We start from the raw sequence: 6,982 nt of genomic DNA, 5'->3' as shown, positions 1-6,982 counted from the left end.
TGTCTTTTCAAATCCATTTGGGATTATAGGGCTTCTGGAGAATCAGATTATGCTCGATGAGCTGTGTGGAGCCTTTTTTTAATCATTATTTTATCATTTGTTATTTAATGTTTTATAACAAGCCTCATTTACTTCAGGTGTGGGAGAATGCTGTAACACTGTTTTGCTGTGAAGCTCCAGAAATGGTCTGTGGACTATGAAACATCACCTGACTTTCCATTGATACGACACTGAGTGGAAAATGATTGAATTTTTCATTTTTGTGGGAACTTTTCCTTTAACCTGAGCCCGAGGCCACACACATTTTGGTTAACCCAAAATGTAAAAATTCTTATTTGAAGGATGACTTATTAACATACTGGTAATTCAAACAGTGACTGATGTTAAAGTGACACACTTGTCTGTTACTTATTTCATCCCATAAATGTGGCACAATAAGAATGTTTTACCTCCAAATGTATTGGGATCTTTTACTTAATTACAACAATACCAGAGTACAAATACAAAAACATTACAAGTTAAAGGCTTGTATTCAGATACTTTAGACAACTACTAAATTATTGGCTGGAAAATGTACTAATTATACAGAATTGTGTCATTTATTACTATTTATTACGAGCAACATCATGTTGTCAAGGTGAGTTACTTTTAACTTTTCTATGTAGGTGGGTAGGACAATAAGTAACAATACTTCATATTTAATAAGCTGGTCACATGTTTATTCCCGAGTTTTAAAGAGTTTGCCCTCTGAAGTCGACAATATATCAAAACCTCCCAATCAAGTAAAACGCAAACACTGACCTACTTGCAGATAGATGTTATGGCAGAGCTTAGATTTTACGTGTACACCTTACGTGGCCACTGAGTGTAGTGGAGCATCAACTAAAAAATCCATGTCTACAGAGCAAAAAGGCGAATTAATGTTGTACTTATATTCATTAGGTGGTCAGTAACTTCTAGACTGCCAGTTACCTTTTAATTCACATTAATCTTATGTTTATTCTGGATTTCTGTGATATATAGGCCCAATGTTAGCAGTGACCATGGCTACACTCAAATTTGTACTTGTAATAGGTACCATATTGACAAGTCTACAAAATGTGTGACATAATACCTAACTTTTATGTTGACAGGTAGAGGGGAGTGTGATGGGATTACAGGAGACAACAAAAAAAACAAACATTTTTGACAGGAAGTTGGACCATCTCCTACTGGGTTTGTGACAGAACAGATATTTAAAGCCAAAAAAAGGTCTTTTGCAAAACTAGCCCTGTAGTGGAGCTGTTAAGCTAAATAATCTTACTTTTTTTTAAAGAAGCATGAAGCTTTCAGGGTTTGTTCTTCAGGACATAAGCTTTAATCTAAGATGTGGTTGCATTCTCAGTTTGACCTGTGAGGTCAGCTGGAGGTCATGACCTCTGTAATGTCTCATTTTCATGCACAAAATTGTATATGAGTGTATCTTAGGATCTAAATGTGATAGAAATATAAACCAAATATGTATTTCCAAGCTTCTGGGCATGAGGAACTCATTTATGCCATGGATAGCACTCTAAGAAGTCAACATCATTAAGTGCAGTGAAGGTTACTAGGAATGTGAGTGGCTAAAGATGAGACACTATAGGTGAATAGGATAAAAATAACAATAATAGATATCACCATGAAACTTTCTCAGTTGATTACTCATGTTAAGCTAAGAAAAAAAAGGTATTGCAAGTTTTTCGTATTTAATGTTTAAATATGCAAATGAGGGCTTATCTCATTAAAAATGCACCGATTTGCATACATTAAAAAAAACAAAATCAGGTCATGTGATAAAACCAGGCTTAAAATAATTTTTCATTGTTTTGTCATATTAGATGGGAAAATAATTACAGAGGGGTTTATGGACATCTACCTCTGTTATCCTGTACATACTGTCAGTAGCCAGAGCCCGTGGAAGTATCTGCATTTTCCCTTCGTGTAAACCCCTCTGTAATTCTTTCCCCATCTAATATGACAACAAAGTGAAAAAAAATATTTTGAGTCTGGCTTTATCACACGATCTCATTTAGTTTTTTAAAATGTATGCAAATTAGCGCATTCTTAATGAGATAAGGCCCCATTTGCATATTCAAATATTAAAATACAAAAAACTTGCAACACATTTTCTTCTTACCTTAACATGAGTAATCAACTGAGAAAGATTCATGGTGATATGGTCTGTTATTATCTTTCCTAGCAACCTTCCCTGCACTTAATGATGTTGACTTCTTAGAGTGCTATCCATGGCATAAATGAGTTCCTCATGCCCAGAAGCTTGGAAATACATATTTGGTTTACATTTCTATCACATTAGATCCTAAGATACACACATACACAATTTTGTGCATGAAAATGAGACATTACAGAGGTCATGACCTCCAGCTGACCTCACAGGTCAAACTGAGAATGCACATCTTAAATTAAAGCTTATGTCCTGAAGAACAAACCCTGAAAGTTTCATGCTTCTTTCATAAAAAGCAAGATTGTTCATATTTTAAGAGCTTAACAACCCCACTAATGTGGGTTTTGTTCCTAAACCAAACCAGCACGCATAGTGTTGTGCCAAGTCATAAATTGAAAATTGAATGTACACAAATATTCGGTAGCAATGTACTGAGACTTAAAGTCTCAACTTACTTCGCCAACATTCATTCTGGTGATTGGTTTGGAGATCTCTGATTAATTAACTTGTGACTGTTTCTCTCTGACAATGCATCTTTCCATATTTCCTTTCTCAAGAACTACAAGAAATTGTCATTCAGCCTACTTGGCCCCTGCTGAAAAGCAAGTACATTCTAGTTTCTATTCTCTTTCGATCCTTATCATGTTACTGATGACACAAAGAGCAAACAGGATGTGAGTTATTTCTCAATCCTTAGCAGCAGCAGACAGTCTTAAAGGCAGTTCTTCTGAGAACTAAATGAACACACTAAAATAGTGTTCAATATTCATCTGAATAAAATGTAACACCCACTTTATCATTGAGTCAGTGTGGGACTGTCTGTACATCCTGTTGGTGTTGGTCATCATCATTCTGCTAATGATAATTGACACTTGACAAAACTTGACACTGGGTACAACTAACTTCAAATGTCTAAAAGTTGTAAATGTCTTCTATTGAACAGAATTTTCTTGCCCTCTCCAATTAAAAACAATATAATTATAAAATTAAAGAAAAGAAAAGTAAAGAAGAGAAAAGAAAAGAGAAAAGAAAAAAATATTTTTTAGTATATAATTCAATACTTGGCAACAAATCAATTAATGGACTTAATGCAGCTCTACTTTTTAATTGCCAACTATATTGATAATCATTTTTTAAATAACTCAAAATAATGACTGTATTTCAGCTAGAAACTGTGCAGCTCTTTTCTCCCTCCATTGCATTGTTGTTTGCATTTGTGTCGTTGTGTGGTCGTACACGTGACTTGTCCTCATGATGAAAATGTGACTTGTCACATACGTGACATCACTCCCGAGACGCAAGAAGAAAGCGAAAATATCGTTGGTTATAACAGTCCATGTATTTAAAAAATGTTGGGTTTAAATCATCTCGGGCTCATAATTGTAGTTAATGTGTCGGTCGGGCCAGGTCTGTGCACAGGCTCTCTCAGCTGCATACTGAACATGCAGCAGGCATTACCAAACAAACACACATTAATTCTTCCTGGACGGACACAACAACTAGTCTTGCCAGTAATTCAAAACATGAAAACGGGGAATGGCGGAACGGACTGCATAGAAAAACAAAGCGCACACGGTATTCTGCCCCTCCCACACACCGCGCTGATTCGCTAGCACGCCACCAATCAGAACCACCATTCAGCTGGCACACAACCAATCAGAGAATCCAATGAAAGCTGTCCAATGGCCCTCCTCCTCAGACTTCGCATGTTGAATAGGAGCAGACAACATCCACACGGCTCCAAAAGCTTCCAACGCAGCTGAACACACCAAACATACGTGTTCCCGATCTCATCCGACTCTCTCCAAACGCTTCAGACGTCCAAGGGTTGGGCTGGTGTGTTCCTGCCTTAAGTGGCAGGAGACAGACTGGTTCTAAGCTCAAGAACATGTACAGGTAAAGCTTTTGCTAAACCTCTGTATCACTTTGAAAAAAACAACACTAATCTAGTTCATTTGTAGTGTGGGGAAGGGAAACTAATTATAATCACCTTTTCATTGTAGATTCTTAAAACTTCAGCCAAAGCATCTGCTGTTTTCCCAGTTTTAGGCGCTTTCTGTATGAATAAGATCATTAGTCCAGTGTAGAATATGTTAGGCAGGTTCTGGTTTTTAATCTATTGGAACTCTGGATACACCTAGATTTAACAACAGCAGAAGGACAATACAGCCATTTTCAATTTGTCAGTTGAAACTGGAAGATATATTAAACTCCTATAGAGCAGCAAATTGACACTCAATGTCTAAAAAACCACAACTATCACCTTTAACTACACAGAATGTGCCATACGTTATCAACAAATGAAAAACAGAAAAAGACGGCTTTGTAACAATTCTGAATTTGTAACCAGTTTCTTCATTCTCTCTTGTAAGTTCTTTATACCCAAACACAGATATTCTAACACTAACCCCTTCCAAAGATAAGCCAAATTTTAAGGTGTTTATACTTGAATTCAACTATCTTCTTAGGTCTCTCAGAATTGTAAATATTCAATATTATGACAGCCTGATAAATGTATAACCTTAATATCTATCTAATAACTTTTTTCCTTATCAGTGAATGCACAGACGTTATGTAATTTATATTCTCTGCATGACCAGTGTGTGTACCTTTTTTTTTTTTTTGTAACATTTCTAATAGTTTCCACTATTATTGTTTTTGTATTGTTCTTTGTTTCATTACATTTCTGTTTTCATGTAAAAAAACAAACAAACAAAAAAATGGCCCTAGCATTTCCACCCACCGGTGGCCCACGCACGCAACAGCTGAAGCTGCACTTGATTTTAAAAACAAATCAGTCAGTTTGAAGCATTTTTCACCGTCAGCCAACAGGGCTCTCTTAGATTTCTCTCTCGTTTTCCGCTCCCCCCTTGTGTCACTTGATGCCTCGATTAATTTTTTGCTTGCTTAATGTCAGTCAACTTCCAACTTCCAATCTCCAACTTCCAACAAGCACGCAGACAGTCTTCTTGATTCAGTCTTGAAATTCCCAGAAGGCATTGCTTCATTTTAACTTTTGCAAACAAATAATCAAATAAAAAACATGCAGAGAGATTTGTTTTATTTCAATCCATGCACGCTTCTGAACATCTGTGTAACACATTTCGCTACAAAATAATGCAGACTGATATGAAAGTTTGTGACTGTAGAGGGTAACTATTACTGTGATAGAGAGACTCGTATGTGTTATGTAAATACTGATCAGATTGTAGTATTATTAACGGTTACAAAGTGGAGAAATCTGATTGTGATTTTGATTCTTGAAAGGGGACTGTGAGAAAGGGTTTTGAGGGCGCATTGCTGGGACAATCACTCCACTCTGTGATTGGTTGGCCTGCCCACGAGGGCCCACAAAGGCCCCTGGCATCTGCCCAAATTCCAGATTACCAGTCCATCACTGCCTCAGGCTCCATTTTAAAAACAGGCCAGATGTTTTTTTGTTTTTTTTAAATCTTTTTCATTTTTATCTATTCAGACCCATCTTGCTGTTTTCAAACAGTCTTCTGGGGACCGTTTGTCTTTGTCTTGTTTACTCAGTTTATATCTCCGAGTTTGTATTTCCTTTCCAAAGCTACAAAGTGATAATGTCATGATTTCAAGATTCTGGTCACAGCCCAGGCCTCAGTCTCAACCCCAGGCAAACCATCTGCAGACCCTTTCTGTGGAACCTGCCTTGCCTACAAAGTGCCCCCACCAAGAAAGCAATGTTCTCAGCCGCATCCTGGCCCCCAGTCTGTGGAACCCCAGCTCTATTGTCAGCTGCCCAGCCAAAGCTTGCCGGGTTTGCTCCGCTGATGGCGTGGCTGACACCCAGGCTGACACCTGCCAGTGTTTGTCAGTCAGCAGCCCGGTCAACACCTGCCAGTGGATCTCAGTCAGTGGCCTGGTTGACACCTGCCAGCGGTTCTGACGGCGCCTATTCCGGTCCCTCGGTCAGAGGTCCGACTGAGTCCTGTCCCTGTTCCTTGGGGGGGTGGTCCTGCCGATACCTGCCAGTATTGCTATGTTGGCAGTCCAGCCGACACCTGACGGGGCTCCCGGTCGGAGGCCCGAGTCCAGCCACCAGCGACTCTCCATTGGCGCCAGGCCAACAGCCACCACTGATCCTTCATCGGCACCCAGGCCGACACCTTCCGGTGGTTCCCCATCGGTTCCTAGACCAACACCTCCTAGTGGTCCTCCGTTGGCTCTGACCGAGGAGCAGACACTGGACTTGGCGTGGGACTCAGCCGGGCCTCTGACCGAGGAGCAGGCACTGGACTTGGTGTGGGATTCGGCCAGGCTTCCGACCGAGGTGCAGGCACTGGACTTGCCGTGGGACTCGGCCGGGCCTCCAACCGAGGAGCAGGAACAGGCCTCGGCCAGGCCTCCAACCAAGTTGCAGGAACAGGCCTCGGACCGAGGAGCAGGAACAGGCACTGGACTTGGCATGGGACTCGACCGGGCTGCCGACTGAGTGCAACTGGCAGGTGTCGACTGGCCCTCGACTGAGGGCCACTGGCAGGTGTTGACCGGGCCGCCGACTGAGGGCCACTGGCAGGTACTGGGGTTGAGACTGAGGCCTGGGTTGGTAGCCAGGCTGTGGCCACGGCGTGGGTTTGGGCTGGTAGCTTGGCTGTGGCTGAGGCCTGGGCTGGGAGCTTGGCTGTGGCCGAGGCCTGGGCTGGGAGCTAGGCTGTGGCTGAAGCATGCTGGCTTGCCACCACCTGAGAGTCCACGCCATAGAGGTTGGCAACCAAAGCATTTCTGACTTTAGCCAGCTCTGCTATAAAAAGT

Source organism: Acanthopagrus latus, chromosome 1 (genome assembly GCF_904848185.1).
Source record: "Acanthopagrus latus isolate v.2019 chromosome 1, fAcaLat1.1, whole genome shotgun sequence".
Classification (NCBI taxonomy): domain Eukaryota; kingdom Metazoa; phylum Chordata; class Actinopteri; order Spariformes; family Sparidae; genus Acanthopagrus; species Acanthopagrus latus.
The sequence above is the reverse complement of the archived record's forward strand: the minus strand, read 5'-3'. Positions refer to the sequence as shown.